Genomic DNA, 26,049 nt, shown 5'->3' on the forward strand with positions numbered 1-26,049 from the left:
TACAAAAGGCACAATGCCGCTTCAGTACGAAAATAGAGACTCTTCTTACAGTCGGTGCTTTGAGCATTTCCTGTGAGACCAGTATTAGTTTCCGATACACCACTGCAGGTTCAATGTATTGCTTGGTTATACACATTGACGAAGTAACACAGAAATCGCATCCGAATTAAATACAAAAGGCACAATGCCGCCTTACGTACAAGAATAGAGACTTTTCTTACAGTCGGTGCTTTGAGCATTCCCTGTCAGACCAGTATTAGTTTCCGATGCACCACTCCAGGTTCAATGTATTCCTTGGACATACTCATTGACGATGAAACACTGAAATTAAATCGGAATTAAATACAAAAGGAACAATGCCGCATTAACTGCAAGATGAGTGAGACTTCTTAGAGTCTGTGCTTTGATCCTTTCCTGTGAGACCAGTATTAGTTTCCGATACACCACTGCAGGTCCAATGTATTCCTTAGACATACACATTGACGATGCATCACTGAAATTACATCGGAATTAAATACAAAAGGCACAATGCCGCCATAAGTGCAAGAATAGAGACTCTTCTTCCAGTCGGTGGTTTGAGTATTCCCTGTGAGACCAGTATTAGTTTCCGATACACCACTGCAGGTTCAATGTTTTCCTTGGACCTTCACATTGACGATGAAACACAGAAATTGTATCGGAATTAAATACAAAAGCCACAATGCCGCCATAAGTACAAAAATAGAGACTCTTCTTACAGTCGATGCTCTGAGCAATCCCTGTGAGACCAGTATTAGTTTCCGATACACGACTGCTGGTTCAATGTATTCCTTGGACCTTCACATTGACGATGAAATACACAAATGGCATAGGAATTAAATACAAAAGGCACAATGCCGCCTTAAGTACAAGAATATAGACACTTCTTACAGTCGGTGTTTGAGCATTCCCTGTGAGACCAGAATTAGCTTCCGATCCACCATTGCAGATTGCATGTATTCCTTGGACATACACATTGACGATGAAATACTGAAATTACATCGGAATTAAATACAAAAGGCACAATGCCGACTAAAGTACAAGAATGGAGACTCTTCTTACAGTCGGTGCTTTGAGCATTTCCTGTGAGACCAGTATTAGTTTCCGATACACCACTGCAGGTTCAATGTATTCCTTAGACATACACATTGACTATGAAACACTGAAATTGCATCGAAATTAAATACAAATGGCACAATGCCGCCATAAGTGCAAGAATGGAGACTCTTCTTACAGTCGGTGCTTTGAGCATTCCCTGCGAGACCAGTGTTAGTTTCCGATACACCACAGCAGGTTCAATGTATTCCTTAGACGTACAAATTGACGATGCAACACTGAAATTACATCGGAATTAAATACAAAAGCCACAATGCCGCCATAAGTACAAGAATAGAGACCCTTCTTACAGTCGGGGCTTTGAGCATTCCCTGTGAGACCAGTATTAGTTTCCGATACAACACTGCAATTTCAGTGTATTCCTTGGACCTTCACATTGAGGATGAAGCTCAGAAATCGCATCGGAATGAAATACAAAAGGAACAATGCCGCCATAAGTGCAAGAATAGAGACTCTTCTTACAGTCGGTGCTCTGAGCATTCCCTGTGAGACCAGTATTAGTTTCCGATACACCACTGCAGGTACAATGTATTCCTTGGACCTTCACATTGACGATGAAACACAGAAATCGCATCGGAATTAAATACATGAGGTACAATGCCGACTTAAGTACATGAATAGAGACTCTTCTTACAGTCGGTGCTTTGAGCATTCCCTGTGAGGCCAGTATTAGTTTCCGATACACCACTGGAGGTTCAATGTATTCCTTTGACATTCACATTGACGATGAAACACTGATATTACATCGGAATTAAACACAAAAGGCACAATGCAGCTTTAAGTACAAGAATAGAGACTCTTCTTATATTCGGTGCTTTGAGTATTCCCTGTGAGACCAGTATTAGTTTCCGATACACCATTGCAGGTCCAATGTAGTCCTTGGACATACACATAGACGATGAAACACAGAAATTACATCAGCATTAAATACAAAAGGCAAAATGTTGCCTTAAGTGCAAGAAGCGTGAAACTTCGTAGATTCTATGCTTTGATCCTTTCCTGTGAGACCAGTATTAGTTTCCGATACACCACTGCGGGTTCAATGTGTTCCTTGCACCTTCACATTGACGAAGAAACACAGAAATCGCATCGGAATTAAATACAAACGGCACAATGCCGCCTTAAGTACAAGAATAGAGACCCTTTTTACGGTCGGGGCTTTGAGCATTCCCTGTGAGACCAGTATTAGTTTCCGATACACCACTGGAGGTTCAATGTATTCCTTTGACATTCACATTGACGATGAAACACTGATATTACATCGGAATTAAACACAAAAGGCACAATGCCGCTTTAAGTACAAGAATAGAGACTCTTCTTATATTCGGTGCTTTGAGTATTCCCTGTGAGACCAGTATTAGTTTCCGATACACCACTGCAGGTTCAATGTTTTCCTTGGACCTTCACATTGACGATGAAACACAGAAATTGTATCGGAATTAAATACAAAAGCCACAATGCCGCCATAAGTACAAGAATTGAGACTCTTCTTACAGTCGATGCTCTGAGCATTCCCTGTGAGACCAGTATTAGTTTCCGATACACGACTGCTGGTTCAATGTATTCCTTGGACCATCACATTGACGATTAAACACAGAAATCGCATCGGAATTAAATACAAAAGCCACAATGGCGCCTTAAGTACTAATATAGAGACTCTTCTTACAGTCGGTGCTTTGAGCATTCCCTGTGAGATGCTATTAGCTTCCAATACATTAGTGCAGGTTCAGTGTATTCCTTGGACCTTCACATTGACGATGAAACACAGAAATCGCATCGGAATTAAATACAAAAGGCACAATGCCGCCATAAGTACAAGAATAGAGACCCTTCTTACGGTCGGGGCTTTGAGCATTCCCTGTGAGAATAGTATTAGTTTCCGATACACCACTTCAATTTCAGTGTATTCCTAGGACCTTGACATTGACCATGAAACACAGAAATCGCATCGGAATTAAATACAAAAGGCACAATGCCGCCATAAGTACAAGAATAGAGACCCTTCTCACAGTAGGGGCTTTGAGCATTCCCTGTGAGACCAGTATTAGTTTCCGATACACCACTGCAGGTTCAGTGTCTTCCTTGCACCTTCACATTGACGAAGAAACACAGAAATCGCATCGCAATTAAATACAAAAGCCACAATGCCGCCATAAGTACTAGAATAGTGACTCTTCTTACAGTCGATGCTTTGAGCATTCCCTGTGAGACCAGTATTAGTTTCCGATACACGACTGCTGGTTCAATGTATTCCTTGGACCTTCACATTGACGATTAAACACAGAAATCGCATCGGAATTAAATACAAAAGCCACAATGCCGCCTTAAGTACAAATATAGAGACTCTTCTTACAATCGATGCTTTGAGCATTCCCTGTGAGACCAGTATTAGTTTCCGATACACGACTGCTGGTTCAATGTATTCCTTGGACCTTCACATTGACGATTAAACACAGAAATCGCATCGGAATTAAATACAAAAGCCACAATGCCGCCATAAGTACAAGAATAGAGACTCTTCTTACAGTCGGGGCTTTGAGCATTCCCTGTGAGACCAGTATTAGTTTCCGATACAACACTGCAATTTCAGTGTATTCCTTGGACCTTCACATTGAGGATGAAGCTCAGAAATCGCATCGGAATGAAATACAAAAGGAACAATGCCGCCTTAAGTACAAGAATAGAGACTCTTCTTACAGTCGGTGCTTCGAGCATAGCCTGTGAGACCAGTATTACTTTCCGATACACCATTGCAGGTTCAATGTATAACTTGGATTTCACATTGACGATGAAACACAGAAATCGCATCGGAATTAAATACAAAAGGCACAATGCCGCCTTATGTTCAAGAATAGAGACTCTTCTTAAGTCGGTGCTTTGAGCATTCCCTGTGAGACCAGTATTAACTTCCGATACAACACTGCAGGTTCAATGTATTCCTTCGACATATACATTGACGATGATACACTGAAATTACATCGGAATTAAATACAAAAGGCACAATGCCGCCTTAAGTGCAAGAAGAGTGAGACTTCTTAGGGTCTATGCTTTGATCCTTTCCTGTGAGACCTGTATTAGTTTCCGATACACCACTGTACGTTAAATGAGTTCCTTGCACCTTCACATTGACGAAGAAACACAGAAATCGCATCGGAACTAAATACAAAAAGCACAATGCCGCCTTAAGTACAAGACTGGAGACTCTTCTTACAGTCGGTGCTTTGAGCATTGCCTGTGAGACCAGTATTAGTTTCCTATACACCACTGCAGGTACAATGTATTCCTTGGACCTTCACATTGACGATGAAACGCAGAAATCGCATCGGAATAAAATACAAAAGGCACAATGCCGCCTTAAGTACAACAATAGAGACTCTTCTTACAGCCGGTGCTTTGAGCATTCCCTGTGAGACCAGTATTAGTTTCCGATACACCACTGGAGGTTCAATGAATTCCTTGGACATTCACATTGACGATGAAACACTGTAATTACATCGGAATTAAATACAAAAGGCACAATGCCGCCTTAAGTACAAGAATAGAGACTCTTCTTACAGTCGGTGATTTGAGCATTCCCTGTGAGACCAGTATTAGTTTCCGATACACCACTGCAGGTTCAATTTATTCCTTGGACCTTCAAATTGACCATGAGACACAGAAATGGCATCGGAATTAAATACAAAAGCCACAATGCCGCCTGAAGTTCAAGAATAGAGACTTTTCTTACAGTCGGTGCTTTGTGCATTCCCTGTGAGACAAGTATTAGTTTCCGATACACCACTGCAGGTTCAATGTATTCCTCGGACATACACATTGACGATGAAACACTGGAATCACATCGGAATTAAATACAAAAGGCACAATGCCGCCATAAGTGCAAGAAGAGTGAGAATTCTTAGAGTCTGTGTTTTGATCCTTTCCTGTGCGACCCGTATTAGTTTCCGATACACGACTGCAGGTTCAATGTATTCCTTGGACCTTCACATTGACGATTAAACACAGAAATCGCATCGGAATTAAATACAATAACCACAATGCCGCCTTAAGTACAAATATAGAGACTCTTCTTACAGTCGGTGATTTGAGCATTCCCTGTGAGACCTGTATTAGTTTCCAATACATTAGTGCAGGTTCAGTGTATTCCTTGGACCTTCACATTGACGATGAAACACAGAAATCGCATCGGAATTAAATACAAAAGGCACAATGCCGCCATAAGTACAAGAATAGAGACCCTTCTTACAGTCGGGTCTTTGAGCATTCCCTGTGAGACCAGTATTAGTTTCCGATACACCACTGCAATTTCAGTGTATTCCTTGGACCTTCACATTGAGGATGAAGGACAGAAATCGCATCGGAATTAATTACAAAAGGAACAATGCCGCCTTAAGTACAAGAATAGAGACTCTTCTTACAGTCGGTGCTTCAAGCATAGCCTGTGAGACCAGTATTAGTTTCCGATACACCATTGCAGGTTCAATGTATTCCTTGGATTTCACATTGACGATGAAACACAGAATTCGCATCGGAATTAAATACAAATGCCACAATGCCGCCTTATGTACAAGAATAGAGACTCTTCTTAAGTCGGTGCTTTGAGCATTCCCTGTGAGACCAGTATTAGTGTCCGATACAACACTGCAGGTTCAATGTATTCCTTGGACATACCCATTGACGATGAAACACTGAAATTACATCGGAATTAAGTACAAAAGGCACAATGCGGCCTTAAGTGCAAGAAGAGTGAGACTTCTTAGAGTCCGTGCTTTGATCCTTTCCTGTGAGACCTGTATTAGTTTCCGATACACCACTGTAGCTTCAATGTGTTCCTTGCACCTTCACATTGACGAAGAAACACAGAAATCGCATCGGAATTAAATACAAAAGGCACAATGCCGCCTTAAGTACAAGAATAGAGACTCTTCTTACAGTCGGTGCTTTGAGCATTGCCTGTGAGACCAGCATTAGTTTCCTATACACCACTGCAGGAACAATGTATTCCTTGGACCTTCACATTGACGATGAAACGCAGAAATCGCATCGGAATAAAATACAAAAGGCACAATGCCGCCTTAAGTACAAGAATAGAGACTCTTCTTACAGTCGGTGCTTTGAGCATTCCCTGTGAGACCAGTATTAGTTTCCGATACACCACAGGAGGTTCACTGAATTCCTTGGACATTCACATTGACGATAAAACACTGAAATTACATCGGAATTAAATACAAAAGGAACAATGCCGCCTTATGTACAAGAATAGAGGCTCTTCTAACCGTCGGTGCTTTGAGCATTCCCTGTGGGACCAGTATTAGTTTCCGATACACCACTGCAGGTTCAGTGTATTCCTTGGACTTTCACATTGACGATGAAACACAGAAATGGCATCGGAATTAAATAATAAGGGCACATTGCCGCCTTAAGTACAAGAATAAACACTCGGTGCTTCGAGCATTCGCTGAGAGACCAGTATTAATTTCCGATACACCACTGCCGGTTCAATGTATTCATTGGACCTTTACATTGACGATGAAACACAGAAATCGCATCGTAATTAAATACCAAAGGAACAATGCCGCCTTATGTACAAGAATAGAGGCTCTTCTTACCGTCGGTGCTTTGAGCATTCCCTGTGAGACCAGTATTAGTTTCCGATACACCACTGCAGGTTCAATGTTGTCCTTGGACCTTCACATTGACGATTAAACACAGAAATCGCATCGGAATTAGGCACAAAAGCCACAATGCCGCCATAAGTACTAGAATAGAGACTCTTCTTACAGTCGGTGCTTTGAGCATTCCCTGTAAGACCAGTATTAGTTTCCGATACACCACTGGAGGTTCAATGTATTCCTTGGACCTTCACATTGACGATGACACACAGAAATTGCATCGTAATTATATACAAAAGCCACATTCCCGCCTTAAGTACAAGAATAGAGACTCTTCTTACAGTCGGTGCTTTGAGCATTCCCTGTGAGACCAGTATTAGTTTCTGATACACCACTGCAGGTTCAATGTATTCCTTGGACCTTCAAATTGACGATAAAACACAGATATCGCATTGGAATTAAATACATAAGGCACAATGCCGCTTTAAGTACAAGAATAGAGACTATTCTTACAGTCTGTGCTTTGAGCGTTCCCCGTGAGACCAGTATTAGTATCCGATACACCACTGCAGACTCAATGTATTCCTTGGACATACAAATTGACGATGAAACACTGCAATTACATCGGCATTAAGTACAAAATGCACAATGCCGCCCTAAGTACAAGAATGGAGACTCATCTTACAATCGGTGCTTCGAGCATTCGCTGAGAGACCAGTGATAATTTCCGATACACCACTGCAGGTCCAATGTATTCATTGGACCTTTACATTGACGATGAAACACAGAAATCGCATCGGAATTAAATACCAAAGGAACAATGCCGCCTTATGTACAAGAATACAGGCTCTTCTTACCGTCGGTGCTTTGAGCATTCCCTGTGCGACCCGTATTAGTTTTCGATACGCCACTGCAGGTTCAATGTATTCCTTGGACCTTCAAATTGACGATGATATACAGAATTCGCAACGGAATTAAATACAAAAGGCACAATGATGCCTTAAGTACAAGAATAGAGACCATTCTTACAGTCGGTGCTTTGGGCTCTCCCTGTGAGACCAGTATTAGTTTCCGATACAACTCTGCAGGTTCAATGTATTCCTTGGACCTTCACATTGACGATTAAATACAGAAATCGCATCGGAATTAAATACAAAAGGCATAATGCAGCCTTAATTAGAAGAATAGAGACTTTTCTTACTGTCGGTGCTTTGAGCATTCCCTGTGAGACCAGTAATGGCACCCGATACACCACCGCGAGTTCAATCTATTCCTTGGACATACACATTGACGATGAAACACTGAAATTACATCGGAATTAAATACAAAAAGAACAATGCCGCCTTACGTACAAGAATAGAGACTCTTCTTACCGTCGGTGCTTTGAGCACTCCCTGTGAGACAAGTATTAGTTTCCGATAAACCACTGCAGGTTCAATGTATTCCTTGGACATACACATTGACGATGAAACACAGAAATCGCATCGGAATTAAATACAAAAGGCACAATGCCGCATTAAGTACAGGAATAGACACTCTTCTTACAGTCAGTGCTTTGAGCATTCCCTGTGAGACCAGTATTAGTTTCCGATATACCACAGCAAGTTCAATGTATTCCTAGGACGTAAACATTGACGATGAAAGACAGAAATCGCATCGGAATTAAACAGAAAAGGCACAATGCCGCCTTAAGTACAAGAATTGAGACTCTACTTACAGTCGGTGCTTTGAGCATTCCCTGTGAGACCAGTATTAGTTTCCGATACACCACTGCAGTTTCAATGTATTCCTTGGACCTTCACATTGACGTTGAAACACAGAAATCGCGTCGGAATTAAATACAAACGGCACAATGCCGCCTTAAGTACAAGAATAGAGACTCTTCTTACAGTCGGTGCTTTGAGCATTTCCTGTGAGACCAGTATTAGTTTCCGATACACCACTGGAGGTTCAATGTATTCCTTGGACCTTCACATTGACGATGACACACAGACATTGCATCGTAATTATATACAAAAGCCACAATGCCGCCTTAAGTACAAGAATAGAGACTCTTATTACAGTCGGTGCTTTGAGCATTCCCTGTGAGACCATTATTAGTTTCCGATACACCACTGCAGGTGCAATGTATTCCTTGGACCCTCAAATTGACGATGAAACCCAGAAATCGCATTGGAATTAAATACATAAGGCACAATTCCGCTTTAAGTACAAGAATAGACTCTATTCTTACAGTCTGTGCTTAGAGCGTTCCCTGTGAGACCAGTATTAGTATCCGATACACCACTGCAGATTCAATGTATTCCTTGGACATACACATTGACGATGAAACACTGCAATTACATCGGAAATAAATACAAAAGGCACAATGCCGCCCTAAGTACAAGAATAGAGTCTCATCTTACAATCGGTGCTTCGAGCATTCCCTGAGAGACCAGTATTAAATTCCGATACACCACTGCAGGTTCAATGTATTCCTTGGACCTTCACATTGACGATGAAACTCAGAAATCGCATCGGAATTAAATACCAAAGGCACAATGCCGCCTTAAATGCAAGAAGAGTGAGACTTCTTAGAGTCTGTAATTTGATCCTTTCCTGTTAGACCCGTATTAGTTTTCAATACGCCACTGCAGGTTCAATGTATTCCTTGGACCTTCAAATTGACGATGATACACAGAATTCGCAACGGAATTAAATACAAAAGGCACAATGCCGCCTTAAGTACAGGAATAGAGACTCTTCTTACAGTCGGTGCTTTGAGCTTTCCCTGTGAGACCAGTATTAGTTTCCTATACACCTCTGCAGGTTCAATGTATTCCTTGGACCTTCACATTGACGATTAAACACAGAAATCGCATCGGAATTAAATACAAAAGGTACAATGCCGCAATAAGTAGAAGAATAGAGACTCTTCTTACTGTCGGTGCTTTGAGCATTCCCTGTGGGACCAGTATTAGTTTCCGATTCACCACTGCAGGTTCAGTGTATTCCTTGGACTTTCCCATTGACGAAGAAACACAGAAATGGCATCGGAATTAAATACAAAGGGCACAATGCCGCCTTAAGTACAAGAATAAACACTCGGTGCTTTGAGTATTCCCTGTGTGACCAGTATTAGTTTCCGATACACCACTGCAGGTTCAATGTATTCCTTGGACATACACATTGACGATGAAACACTGAAATTACATCGGAATTAAATACAAAAGGCACAATGCCGCCTTAAGTACAAGAATGGAGACTCTTCTTACGCTCGGTGCTTTGAGCATTCCCTGTGAGACCAGTATTAGTTTCCGATACGCTACCGGAGGTTCAATGTATTCCTTGGACATTCACATTGACGATGAAACACTGAAATAACATCGGAATTAAATACAAAAGGCACAATGCCGCCATAAGTGCAAGAAGAGTGCGACTTTTTAGAGTCTGTGTTTTGATCCTCTCCTGTGCGACCCGTATTAGTTTCCGATACGCCACTGCAGGTTCAATGCAATCCTTGGACCTTCACATTGACGATGAAACACAGAAATCGCATCGGAATTAAATACAAAAGGCACAATGACGTCCTAAGTACAAGAATATAGTCTCTTCTCACAGTCGGTGTTTCGAATATTCCCTGTGAGACCAGTATTAGTTTCCGATACACCACTGCAGGTTCCATGTATTCCTTGGACATACACATTGACTATGAAAGACTAAAATTACATCGGAATTAAATACAAACGGCACAATGCCGCCATAAGTGCAAGAAGAGTGAGATTTCGTATAGTCTGTGATTTGATCCTTTCCTGTGCGACCCGTAATAGTTTCCGATACGCCATTGCAGGTTCAATGTATTCCTAGGACCTTCACATTGACGATTAAATACAGAAATCGCACCGGAATTAGATACAAAAGGCACAATGCCGCCTTAAGTACAAGAATAGAGACTCTTCTTACAGTCGGTGCTTTGAGCATTCCCTGTGAGACCAGTTTTAGTTTCCGATACACCACTGGAGGTTCAATGTAATCCTTGGACATTCACATTGGCGATGAAACACTGAAATTTCATTGGAATTAAATACAAAAGGCACAATGATGCCTTAAAGACAAGAATAGAGACTCTTCTTACTGTCGGTGCTTTAAGCATTCCCTGTGAGACCACTATTAGTTTCCGATACACCACAGCAAGTTCAATGTATTCCTTGGACGTTCACATTGACGATGAAAGACAGAAATCCCTTCGGAATTAAACAGAAAAGGCACAATGCTGCCTTAAGTACAAGAATGGAGACTCTACTTACAGTCTATAAAGGCACATTTGCATGCCGAGCGTGAGTTTCCTCGGAAACGCGAGATATTAATTAAATAAATAATCAGTGACAAATAAATAAAGCCTATGGCACACAACTGCAGCGCTGTGTCGCTGATAAAACAAAAGTACATTTTCGTTAGTCGTATGTTTGATTAAAAAAAAAAGACGAGCTCTCGTTGAAGTGGTGCGAGAAGCACGTATTTTAGTTTATTGTCTGGCACACCGCCATATTTCATGATATAGAAAATTGCAACCATACTAGGCACTCGATTCTGTAAAGAATTTATATTTATAAAAGTAAGTAGGATTATGAACTGTAGGCTTATTCATTGAATATATCTGATTTAACTAACTGTGTAATTTTTTGTTTAGTAGACAATCACCTCTGTACGACGTTTTGGCATGGCTGGCAAATTATTGTAATATTGAGATTTAGATTATGAGTCCGCACCTACCGCAGCAGTCTTTGGAAACGATTTAATTACGAAGTCCGATTATTTCAGTTTTATTTCACGGTCAACTACGAGTAACATTGCCTTTACGAAAAAGCCATTGTCAAGTGTCTGATACCGAATAATCAAAACCTGACGACTCATAGGAGAGCCAATCAGACAGATAAAAATAATTAATATTTTATTTTATTTTATTTTATTTTATTTATTTTATATTGGCGACTGCGTGTCGGACTTGTTATTTTGTCATTTGTTACATTGTTCTCTTTGTTTCATGTGAAAAATCAACCTTCTGGTCCTGGACTTGACTATATGAGAAATAAAAAAAAATCAGAAGATATTTGCCAATTATAAAATTTTGCGGGAAGACGCAAAGAAGCTTCCAGCAAAATAAGGTAAGACGCAGCATCCTTGCATTAGCAGGCTTGACCAGACGTATAATTCAGTGTATTAGCTTTTCAGTAAAATTCTGTAGTGTTTCTTTTCCGCATAACAGTTTCAGTGATAAATTCCGTTCTCAGTATTTTTCCTTAAACAATAACGTATGCAACAATACCAATACACGAGTGTACAATATGGCCGACTTCTGAACGATATCATGTAACATGGCCAGCAGCCATTACCAATAATCTCAAATTCAGTTTATATTTTTAAATTAACAGACAGCCATTGTTGCTACCACCGATTCATACTCAACTGTATTTTATTTTAAAATCAGTGTCAAATATTTTCTTGAAACATATATCACGTGTGGCATGGTAATAACTAGAAAACAATACGCAAAAATATAACAGCAAAGACGTACTATTCAGACGCAATCCGACTCGGACGAGAGACAAATGTTAGAAAATGGCTTTACGACAGCAACCGGTAGTGACGATTCATCAAACATTGACGCGAGTGTTGACGAAAATTTTGACAATAGGCCTTCCACCACAAAAATTTCAAAGTCTCAATCAGAGCCCATGTTAATGCATGACGTCACGTCTAATGACGCGGCGGGGGCAGAGACCTTGCAAACGGTAAACATTGCCGACATGTTACAAATGCTAATGAAGCAAAACGCCGAAAACATGGCAACCTTACAGATGCAAAATGAACAGTTAAAGACACAAAATGACGGAATCAAATCTGATCTCATAGCACTCAAGACAGCTAATGACACTTTATGTAAGCGTGTGGAACTTATAGACGCCACACTGACCAAACAGATGACTGAACTCAGTACGAAATTTTCCAAGCTTAATACGAGACAAGAAAAGACTACAAATGACGTAGCACTTTTACAGACACAATTAAAAAACCTTAATGTCACGTGTGAAGCTCTTACTGAACAAATTCAAACATATCCTTCAGTACACGACAACCTTGAAAAACGAATTACTGACGTGCAGAATAAATTTGACGATGTTGAACAACACCTGACTGACATCTTACAATCTGATGCCACAGCTCATTTTCAAAATATTAATAAAGAATTTCATGATTGGGTAGAGAACAAAGACAAACATTTTGATAGATGCATACGTGAAAATTTACCAACAATTGTGCACGACTCCGTAGCGGAATACATCACTAATAACAAACAGCTGATTAGTGACGCAGTACAATCCGTCACTGCACCCATGAGACAATTCACCGATCAACCACAGTTTGAATGTAACGAAAATATCAGTCAAAATGTACAGTTCAGAAATCAATATACATTCGAGTATGACACACACATACCGCACACGACAAACACACAAGAACAAAACACACCACGACAACAACACATACCACAACGTGCAAACACAAACACAAGGTATTATCATGGTAAACCACAGCAACATTATCGTAATTACTCGCCAGCTGAGCATTGCAGTAATTACAGTGGTACAAATCCATATCATAATGCAAAGGAAGAAGAAAGCTTAATGAAACACAGGCAATTTCAGATTTTTATCCCAGAAAAACGAACCATTCATCCGGTGATTTTTCTCAAATCTTTTAGTAACGCATTTCCACGCACTTGGAGTGACCGGAAAAAGATTTCATATATTGTCGGTTACATCCAAGGCGATGCAGCTGTCTGGGCATACAGTCAAGCTGACGTATGTACCACGTACAGTGAGTTTGAGCGTGCTTTTCTGAACAAATTCTGGTCGCAATCCGTCCAGGAGCGACTCAGAAGACAAATCTTAGAACCTGAAACTTTTAACAGTAAAAATGGTAACTTACGTAGATATTTTGAAAAATACTTGAACATGGGACATTTTTTAGACGAACCAGTCGCAACGCGTGATATACTCCGTGCGTTGAAGGCCAAATTGCCTTTCAACATTAAAGAAAAACTCCTACATATCCCGGATGACGATTCAGATTATTTTTTAACAGCTTTAGATTCGGTTGACATGTTACTTGAAGATCAGCGCTTCGCGCGGCAAAACAGCAGCCACAATGTTTACACTAGTGGTATGCAAAACATGCAGGCTTGCCAACACAATTCTGGCGCGCCCACAGTTGGATACGCGGTACAACAACAACTGCAAACTCACATGCCGTCTCAGTACGGAAATCAAAATCAACACGCGTATTCCAATACGAACAATAGTTACAACAGTAATAACATTTCATGCGGCAATCCATACAAAAGGCACCGCGGTAATAACTACAACGGTAACAACGGATACAAAGGTAATAACAAAAACACAAACAGAAATAGAAATAATAATAACTACGAGCCAAGACAGCATCAAGGTTGGACTCGTAACGATCAGTACTTTCATTCAAACTCTGCTTTACCACAGTAGCCACCAGGTCAAAATTGGAGCATACCTTACGACCGACAGGTAAGTTATAATGCGCAACAGCAACAACAACCGCAAAAGTTTGGAGATCATAATAGGCAATATCCGAATGTGAATATAATAGAAATGACACCTGATGCACAACCTCAATCTGTGTCAGTACCTAGTACAAATGATAATCCAACAAACTAGAAACAGTCACTACTTTGCCCCAGGTCGTGGCTGAAGAATCCTTGGGGGGCGGCTTCAATGTTAATCAGTTATTTGACACCACACTTGAACAACAGAATAATGATATGCCGAGTAATTCTAAACAAAAACTACCTGTTTTATTTATAAGATACAACCACAATAACAATATATCAGATGAACTTTTACAAGACAGTACACAATGTCGTTTAAACACAAATGAAATTGTTTTAGCATCCACTACTGGTGTAGTAGGTGGGATTCCAACTGCTATTATCCTAGATACAGGTGCAGCTGTGAGCGTTTTATCTTTTAATTTTTATAAAAAGATGTGTGAATTGGAACCTGTGCCTGAGTTTCCTGCCCAAAACTGTAAAATAACTACTGCACTAGGTAATAAGTCATGTAGGGTTACGAAGCAAGTTTTTGTAAACGTTAAAATAGGTAATGGAACCGTACAATGGCCATTCCTGGTTGTACAAAACCTTGTGACTAATTGCATATTAGGAATAGATATTATGAGCGAGAAGGACTGCATTATAGACTTCTCCAAAGGTAAATGTATTTTAAATGATAAAAGCAGGGTAATTATTATTGATTTGGACACGAGAACTCTAAAGCATGACAAACACTGTACAGGGTACAAGGTTCAGTTAGTACTTGGCAAAGACATTCAAGACATGCAAACACACTCATCTGACACAGAGCTAATGGACTTGAAAACATTGCTTGATCATAAGATAAGTGAAGCTACAGCTCTCAGTGTACATGAACGTATAAAACTACAGGAAATGTTATCCAAATATTTACAAGTTTTTACCAAACGATTAGGTGTTATCAACACGTATGTGTACAAGATTGAAGTTAAGCCTCACAAGATCTTCTACCATAAGACATATAACGTACCGTTATCTCAACGACCTGCTGTGTGGCAAGAACTAAAACAAATTACAACATAGATTATAAGTAGTATAGAAATTTTCATTTCAGCGTTCCAGAGTCGCAGTTGAAGACAGAAGAACTTATCTTTCAACGCCGCGGCACCACCGAGAAGACTGAATATTAAAGTAAAATTTATGATTACGTAGCAGTGAATGATATATAAATTTTTCACGGAACATTTGTTATTGTAGGTACCACTGACTTGCTATGACACCTGACGAACCGACAGACGTCATCTGTGAAGCGATCTTTTACTTCGAGAAATAGATTAGACGCACATCTCTCAGCAAGAAAAGCATCTACCAGTAGTCAAGGCCACACAGACACACTACACACACGCACAAAACGCGAGGAATCGAACATTTTCTCTCTCTTACTATTTTGAATATTTATTGAGTAGTGAAAACCCCTGGTCTTGCCTACTGATGTAATGAATGTTGTGTCTAACCTATCTTAATTTCAGATGACATCACAAAAAACATCGATAATATCCCAGCAAAACCGCTAAAAAGGATGTAAATATCTGCAATTCATGTAATCAAATGTGACACAATGTAATAACCTATAGCTATGTAATGATGATGTAAACATGTTTATGTGCAACTGTATTATGTTTATGCTAAGAAAATATGTGACGTGTGTATGTATAATTACTTATTTTTTTAACTGATGTATCATGTAAAAATTTGAACAAAACGAGTGCCAAAAAGACATTGCATAGTGAACCTCTGTTCACGGACATTAACGAACGTTTAGGTGAGCTATATTCAGCAAAAAACTGAAAATGTGAAGTGAATAATTCGTGCATCGTCTAGTGACATTACTACAGTACCCAACTTCAAGATGTTAACTGGATTAAATGGACACAAAGTGCCTGTCCAGAAAACAACACAACGGGTGGAAGAGTTTTGGTTGGAACTTCAGGGAATGAAATGTTCTCGAAATGTGACGGACACTCTTACCTGGACTGTCCAAGGATCGACGCCAGCTATGTGCCGTCCGAGGTTCTGCAACCAAGCTTCCACGGAATGTAAAAAAAAAAAAAAAACGAACTGCACGTGGACCAATTACTCGACGGGTCACGTCTGATCTGTAATAAACAATGCTTTTTGTCACAACGAACTGCATCACAACGACTATAATGGAAATAGGAAATGGACACGCTTATGTATTAATCACGTTGTTATACAACGATGTTACTGTAATCAAAAAACTTTACCACGACGATACTAACCTGTAAAAATTATTGTGCAGCAGATGAATATGAACTGTGATAACGACACCATGTGTATAGGTCAACGCACCTGAAAAATACGGACATTTTTCTTTGAAGCATTTCATTGCAATGCTATGTAACTAAGAACATTCAACAATCTAAAGTTGTATTGTATTATAACAAATATTGTAATTTTAAAACTAAGTTACCTGTCATAGAATGTAGTCTTCATATGTAATCTTGGTGGAATATTTTCTTTGTGCAACGACTAAGAAATGCGCGCGCACACGAACAATATGAACTGCAATACTGTGCCGCGTGATCTAAATTTACGAAATAACGGCAGTGCCGTAGTTACACAGACGCTTCTGCGCATGCGCGCACTCTGTTTTGCCAACATAAGAACTTTTTCGGCGCACGCGCGTCATTCAAATTTTGTGTATAATATACAGTATAATGTAAGTCATGTAAATAGTTGTAGATAACTTAGATTTTCTTGTGCCTTTAGGTGAATTGCTCGCCTGCAGGTGTGTCCTTTCGCCTCGCAATTCAGGGGGCAATATAAAGGCACATTTGCATGCCGAGCGTGAGTTTCCTCGGAAACGCGAGATATTAATTAAATAAATAATCAGTGACAAATAAATAAAGCCTATGGCACACAACTGCAGCGCTGTGTCGCTGATAAAACAAAAGTACATTTTCGTTAGTCGTATGTTTGATTAAAAAAAAAAAGGAAGAGCTCTCGTTGAAGTGGTGCGAGAAGCACGTATTTTAGTTTATTGTCTGGCACACCGCCATATTTCATGATATAGAAAATTGCAACCATACTAGGCACTCGATTCTGTAAAGAATTTATATTTATAAAAGTAAGTAGGATTATGAACTGTAGGCTTATTCATTGAATATATCTGATTTAACTAACTGTGTAATTTTTTGTTTAGTAGACAATCACCTCTGTACGACGTTTTGGCATGGCTGGCAAATTATTGTAATATTGAGATTTAGATTATGAGTCCGCACCTACCGCAGCAGTCTTTGGAAACGATTTAATTACGAAGTCCGATTATTTCAGTTTTATTTCACGGTCAACTACGAGTAACATTGCCTTTACGAAAAAGCCATTGTCAAGCGTCTGATACCGAATAATCAAAACCTGACGACTCATAGGAGAGCCAATCAGACAGATAAAAATAATTAATATTTTATTTTATTTTATTTTATTTTATTTATTTTATAAGTCGGTGCTTTGAGCATTCCCTGTGGGACCAGTATTAGTTTCCGATACACCACTGCAGTTTCAATGTATTCCTTGGACCTTAACATTGACGTTGAAACACAGAAATCGCATCGGAATTAAATAGCAACGGCACAATGTCGCCTTATGTACAAGAATAGAGGCTCTTCTTACCGTCAGTGCTTTGAGCATTCCCTGTGAGACCAGTATTAGTTTCCGATACACTACTGCAGGTTCAATGTATTCCCTGGACATACACATTGACGATGAAAAACACTGAAAGTACATCGGAATTATATTCAAAAGGCACAATGCCGCCATAGGTGCAAGAAGAGTGAGACTTCTTAGAGTCTGTAATTTGATCCATTCCAGTTCGACCCGTATTAGTTTTCGATTGCCACTGCGTGTTCAATGTATTCCTTGGACCTTCAAATTGACGATGATACACAGAATTCGCAACGGAATTAAATACAAAAGGCACAATGCCGCCTTAAGTACAAGAATAGAGACTCTTCTTACAGTCGGTGCTTTGAGCTTTCCCTGTGAGACCAGTATTAGTTTCCGATACACCTCTGCTGGTTCAATGTATTCCTTGGACCTTCACATTGACGATTAAACACAGAAATCGCATCGGAATTAAATACAAAAGGCACAATGCCGCAATAAGTAGAAGAATCGAGACTCTTCTTACTGTCGGTGCTTTGAGCATTCCCTGTGGGACCAGTATTATTTTCCGATTCACCACTGCAAGGTCAGTGTATTCCTTGGACTTTCACATTGACGAAGAAACGCAGAAATGGCATCGGAATTAAATACAAAGGACACAATGCCGCCTTAAGTACAAGAATAAATACTCGGTGCTTTGAGCATTCCCTGTGTGACCAGTATTAGTTTCCGATACACCACTGCAGGTTCAATGTATTCCTTGGACATACACATTGACGATGAAACACTGAAATTACATCGGAATTAAATACAAAAGGCACAATGCCGCCTTAAGTACAAGAATGGAGACTCTTCTTACGGTCGGTGCTTTGAGCATTCCCTGTGAGACCAGTATTAGTTTCCGATACGCCACTGGAGGTTCAATGTATTCCTTGGACATTCACATTGACGATGAAACACTGAAATAACATCGGAATTAAATACAAAAGGCACAATGCCGCCATAAGTGCAAGAAGAGTGCGACTTCTTAGAGTATGTGTTTTGATCCTCTCCTGTGCGACCCGTATTAGTTTCCGATACGCCACTGCAGGTTCAATGCAATCCTTGGACCTTCACATTGACGATGAAACACAGAAATCGCATCGGAATTAAAAACAAAAGGCACAATGCCGTCCTAAGTACAAGAATATAGTCTCTTCTCACAGTCGGTGTTTCGAGTATTCCCTATGAGACCAGTATTAGTTTCCGATACACCACTGCAGGTTCAATGTATTCCTTGGACATACACATTGACTATGAAAGACTAAAATTACATCGGAATTAAATACAAACGGCACAATGATGCCTTAAAGACAAGAATAGAGACTCTTCTTACTGTCGGTGTTTTAAGCATTCCCTGTGAGACCAGTATTAGTTTCCGATACACCACTGCAGGTTCAATGTATTCCTTGGACCTTCACATTGACGTTTAAATACAGAAATCGCACCGGAATTAGATACAAAAGGCACAATGCCGCCTTAAGTACAAGAATAGAGACTCTTCTTACAGTCGGTGCTTTGACCATTCACTGTGAGACCAGTATTAGTTTCCGATACACCACTGGAGGTTCAATTTATTGCTTGGACCTTCTCATTGCCGATGACACACAGAAATTGCATCGTAATTATATACAAAAGCCACATGGCCGCCATAAGTGCAAGAACAGTGAGACTTCTTTGAGTCTGTGTTTTGATCCTTTCCTGTGCGACCCGTATTAGTTTTCAATACGCCACTGCAGGTTAAATGTATTCTTTGTACTTTCAAATTGACGATGAAACACAGAAATCGCATCGGAATTAAATACAAAAGGCACAATGCCGCATTAAGTACAAGAACAGAGACTCTTCTATCAGTCGGTGCTTTGAGCATTCCCTGTGAGACCAGTATTAGTTTCCGATACACCACTGCAGGTTCAATGTATTCCTCGGACCTTCACATTGACGATTAAACACAGAAATCACATCGGAATTAAATACAAAAAGAACAATACCGCCTTAAGTACAAGAATAGAGACCCTTCATACAAACGGTGCTTTGAGCATTCCATGTGAGACCAGTATTAGTTTCCGATACACCACTGCAGGTTCAGTGCATTCCTTGGACCTTCGAATTGACGATGAAACACAGAAATGGCAACGGAATTAAATACAAAAGGCACAATGCCGCCTTAAGTACAAGAATAGACACTCTTCTTACAGACGGTGGTTGAGCATTCCCTGTGAGACAAGTATAAGTTTCCGATACACCACTGCAGGTTCAATGTATTCCTTGGACCTTCACATTGACGATGAACTCAGAAATCGCATCGGAATTAAATACAAAAGGCACAATGCCGCCTTAAGTACAAGAATAGAGACTCTTCTTACAGTCGGTGCTTTGAGCATTCCCTGTGAAACCAGTATTAGTTTCCGATACACCACTGTAGGTTCAATGTAATCCTTGGACCTTCAAATTGACGATGAAACACAGAAATCGCATTGGAATTAAATACATAAGGCACAATGCCGCTTTAAGTACAAGAATAGAGACTATTCTTACAGTCTGTGCTTTGAGCGTTCCCTGTGAGACCAGTATTAGTATCCGATACACCACTGCCGATTCAATGTATTCCTTGGACTTACACATTGGCGATGAAACACTGAAATTACATCGGAGATAAATCCAAATGCACAATGCCGCCTTAAGTGCAAGAAGAGTGAGACTTCTTAGAGTCTGTGCTTTGATCCTTTCCTGTGAAACCAGTATTAGTTTCCGATACACCACTGCAGGTTCAATGTATTCCTTGGACCATCACATTGACGATGAAACACAGAAATCGCATCGGAATTAAATACAAAAGGCACAATGCCGCCTTAAGTGCAAGAAGAGTGAGACTTCTTAGAGTCTGTGCATTGATCCTTTCCTGTGAGACCAGTATTAGTTTCCGATACTCCACTGCAGGTTCAATGTATTCCTTGGACCTTCACATTGACGATGAAACACAGAAATCGCATCGGAATTAAATACAAAAGGCACAATGCCGCCTTAAGAGCAACAAGAGTGAGACTTCTTAGAGTCTGCGCTTTGTTCCTTTCCTGTGACACCAGTATTAGTTTCCGATACACCACTGCAGGTTCAATGTATTCCTTGGACCTTCACATTGACGACGAAACACAGAAATCGCATCGGAATTAAATACAAATGGCACAATGCCGCCTTAAGTGCAAGAAGAGTGGGACCTCTTATAGTCTGTGCTTTGATCCTATCCTGTGAACCAGTATTAGTTTCCGATGCACCACTGCAGGTTCAATGTATTCCTTGGACCTTGACATTGATGATGAAACACAGAAATCGCATCGGAATTAAATACAAAAAGCACAATGCCGCATTAAGTGCAAGAAGAGTGACACTTCTTAGAGTCTGTGCTTTGATCCTTTCCTGTGAGACCAGTATTAGTTTCCGATACACCACTGCAGGTTCAATGTACTCCTTGGACATACACATTGACGATGAAACACAGAAATCACATCGGAATTAAATACAAATGCCACAATGCCGCCTTAAGTGCAAGAAGAGTGAGACTTCATAGAGTCTGTGCTTTGATCCGCTCCTGTGAGACCAGTATTAGTTTCCGGTACACCACTGCAGGTTCAATGTACTCCTTGGACCTTCACATTGACAATGAAACACAGAGATCGCATCGGAATTAAATACAAAAGGCACAATGCCGCTTTAAGTGCAAGAAGAGTGAGACATCTTAGAGTCTGTGCATTGATCCTTTCCTGTGAGACCAGTATTAGTTTCCGATACTCCACTGCAGGTTCAAAGTATTCCTTGGACCTTCACATTGACGATGAAACACAGAAATCGCATCGGAATTAAATACAAAAGGCACAATGCCTCCTTATGTACAAGAAGAGTGAGACTTCTTAGAGTCTGTGCTTTGATCCTTTCCTGTGAGACCGGTATTAGTTTCTGATACACCACTGCAGGTTCAATGTATTCCTTGGACCTTCACATTGACGATGAAACACAGAGATCGCATCGGAATTAAATTCAAAAGGCAAACACAGAAATGGCATCGGAATTAAATACAAAAGCCACAATGCCGCCTTAAGTGCAAGAAGGGTGAGACTTCATAGAGTATGTGCTTTGATCCGCTCCTGTGAGACCAGTATTAGTTTCCGATACACCACTGCAGGTTCAATGTATTCCTTGGACATACACACTGACGATGAACTACTGAATTTAGATCGGAATTAAATACAAAAGGCACAATGCCCCCTTAAGTGCAAGGGGAGTGGGACTTCTTATAGTCTGTGCTTTGATCCTTTCCTGTGAACCAGTATTAGATTCCGATGCACCACTACATGTTCAATGTATTCCATTTACCTTCACATTGATGATGAAACACAGAAATCGCATCGCAATTAAATACAAAATTAACAATGCCGCCTTAAGTACAGGAATAGAGACTCTTCTTACAGTCGGTACTTTGAGCATTCCCTGTGAGACCAGTATTAGTTTCCGATACACAACTGCAGGTTCAATGTATTCATTGGACCTTCAGAATGACGATGAAACACAGAAATCGCATCGGAATTAAATACAAAAGCCACAATACCGCCTTAAGTGCAAGAAGAGTGAGATTTCTTAGAGTCTGTGCTTTGATCTTTTCCTGTGAGGCCAGTATTAGTTTCCGATACACCACTGCAGGTTCAATGTATTCCTTGGACCTTCACTTCGACGATGAAACACAGAAATCGCACCGGAATTAAATGCAAAAGGCACAATGCAGCCTTAAGTACAAGAATAGAGACTCTTCTTACAGTCGGTGCTTTGAGCCTTCCCTGTGAGACCAGTATTAGTTTCCGATACACCACTGCAGGTTCAATGTATTCCTTGGACATTAACATTGACGATGAAACACAGATATCTCATCGGTACTAAATACAAAAGCCACAATGCCGCCTTAAGTGCAAGAAGGGTGAGACTTCATAGAGTCTGTGCTTTGATCCGCTCCTGTGAGACCAGTATTAGTTTCCGATACACCACTGCAGGTTCAATGTATTCCTTCGACCTTCACATTGACGATAAAACACAGAAAACGCATCGGAATTAAATACAAAAGGCACAATGCCGACTTAAGTGTAAGAGTAGAGACTCTTCTTACAGTCGGTGTTTTGAGCATTCCCTGTGAGACCAGTATTAGTTTCCGATACACCACTGCAGGTTCAATGTAATCCTTGGACCTTCACATTGACGATGAAACACAGAAATCGCATCGGAATTAAATACAAAAGGCACAATGCCTCCTTATGTACAAGAAGAGTGAGACTTCCTAGAGTCTGTCCTTTGATCCTTTCCTGTGAGACCGGTATTAGTTTCTGATACACCACTGCAGTTTCAATGTATTCCTTGGACCTTCACATTGACAATGAAACACAGAGATCGCATCGGAATTAAATACAAAAGGCACAATGCCGCCATAAGTGCAAGAAGAGTGAGACTTCTTAGAGTCTGTGCATTGTTCCTTTCCTGTGAGACCAGTATTAGTTTCCGATACCCCACTGCAGGTTCAATGTATTCCTTGGACATACACACTGACGATGAACTACTGAATTTAGATCGGAATTAAATACAAAAGGCACAATGCACCCTTAAGTGCAAGGAGAGTGGGACTTCTTATAGTCTGTGCTTTGATCCTTTCCTGTGAACCAGTATTAGATTCCGATGCACCACTACATGTTCAATGTATTCCTTTTACCTTCACATTGATGATGAAACACAGAAATCGCATCGCAATTAAATACAAAATTAACAATGCCGCCTTAAGTACAGGAATAGAGACTCTTCTTACAGTCGGTACTTTGAGCATTCCCTGTGAGACCAGTATTAGTTTTCGATACACAACTGCAGGTTCAATGTATTCCTTGGACCTTCACATTGACGATGAAACACAGAAATCGCATCGGAATTAAGTACAATAGGCACAATGCCGCCTTAATTATATGAATAGAGACTCTTCTTACAGTCGGTTTTTTGAGCATTCCCTGTGAGACCAGTATCAGTTTCTGACACACCACTGCAGGTTCAATGTATTCCTTGGACATACACATTGACGATGAAACACTGAAATTAAATCGGAATAGAATACAAAACTCACAATGCCGCATTAAGTGCAAGAAGAGTGAGACATCTTAGAGTCTGTGCTGTGATCCTTGCCTGTGAGACCAGTATTAGTTTCCGATACACCACTGCAGGTTCAATGTATCCCTTGGACCTTCACATTGACGATGAAACACAGAAATCGCATCGGAATTAAATACAAAAGGCACAATGCCGCCATAAGTGCAAGAAGAGGGAGACTTCTTAGAGTCTGTGCTGTGATCCTTTCCTGTGAGACCAGTATTAGTTTCCGATACTCCACTGCAGACTCAATGTATTCATTGGACCTTGACATTGACGATGAAACACAGAAATAGCATCGGAATTAAATACAAAAGGCACAATGCCGCCTTAAGTACAAGAACAGAGACTCTTCTTACACCCGGTGCTTGGAGCATTGCCTGTGAGACCAGTATTAGTTTCCGATACACCACTGCAGGTTCAATGTATTCCTTGGACATACACGTTGATGATGAAACACTGAAATTAGATCGGTATTAAATACAAAAGGCACAACGCCGCCTTAAGTGCAAGAAGAGTGTGACTTCTTAGAGGCTGTGCTTTGATCCTTTCCTGTGAGACCAGTATTAGTTTCCGATACACCATTGCAGGTTCAATGTACTCCTTGGACCTTCACATTGACGATGAAACACAGAAATCGCGTCGGAATTAAATACAAAAGGCACAATGCCACCTTAAGTTCAAGAAGAGTGTGACTTCTTAGAGGCTGGGCTTCGATCCTTTCCTGTGAGACCAGTAATAGTTTCCGATACACCACTGCAGGTTCAATGTACTCCTCGGACCTTCACTTAGACGATGAAACACAGAAATCGCGTCGGAATTAAATACAAAAGGCACAATGCGGCCTTAAGTGTAAGAATAGAGACTCTTCTTACAGTCGGTGTTTTGAGCATTCCCTGTGAGACCAGTATTAGTTTCTGACACACCACTGCAGGTACAATGTACTCTTTGGACATACACATTGACGATGAAACACAGAAATCGCATCGGAATTAAATACAAATGGCACAATGCCGCCTTAAGTGCAAGAGGAGTGTGACTTCTTAGAGTCTGTGCTTTGATCCTTTCCTGTGAGACCAGTATCAGTTTCCGATATACCGCTGCAGATTCAATGTATTCCTTGGACCTTCACATTGACGATGAAACACGGAAATCGCATCGGATTTAAATACAAAAGGCACAATGCCGCCTTAAGTGCAAAAAGAGTGAGATTTCTTAGAGTCTGTGCATTGATCTTTTCCTGTGAGGCCAGTATTAGTTTCCGATACACCACTGCAGGTTCAATGTATTCCTTGGACCTTCACTTCGACGATGAAACACAGAAATCGCATCGGAATTAAATGCAAAAGGCACAATGCAGCCTTAAGTACAAGAATAGAGACTCTTCTTACAGTCGGTGCTTTGAGCCTTCCCTGTGAGACCAGTATTAGTTTCCGATACACCAGTGCAGGTTCAATGTATTCCTTGGACATACACACTGACGATGAACTACTGAAATTAGATCGGAATTAAATTCAAAAGGCACAATGCCGCCATAAGTGCAAGAAGAGTGGGACTTCTTATAGTCTGTGCTTTGTTCCATTCCTGTGAACCAGTATTAGTTTCCGATGCACCACTGCAGGTTCAATGTATTCCTTGGACCTTCACATTGATGATGAAACACAGTAATCGCATCACAATTAAATACTAAAGGAACAATGCCGCGTTAAGTACAGGAATAGAGACTCCTCTTACGGTCGGTGCTTTGAGCTTTCCCTGTGAGACCAATTTTTAGTTTCTGACACACCACTGCAGGTTCACTGTATACCTTGGACA

This window comes from Schistocerca serialis, chromosome 9 (genome assembly GCF_023864345.2).
Source record: "Schistocerca serialis cubense isolate TAMUIC-IGC-003099 chromosome 9, iqSchSeri2.2, whole genome shotgun sequence".
Taxonomy (NCBI): domain Eukaryota; kingdom Metazoa; phylum Arthropoda; class Insecta; order Orthoptera; family Acrididae; genus Schistocerca; species Schistocerca serialis.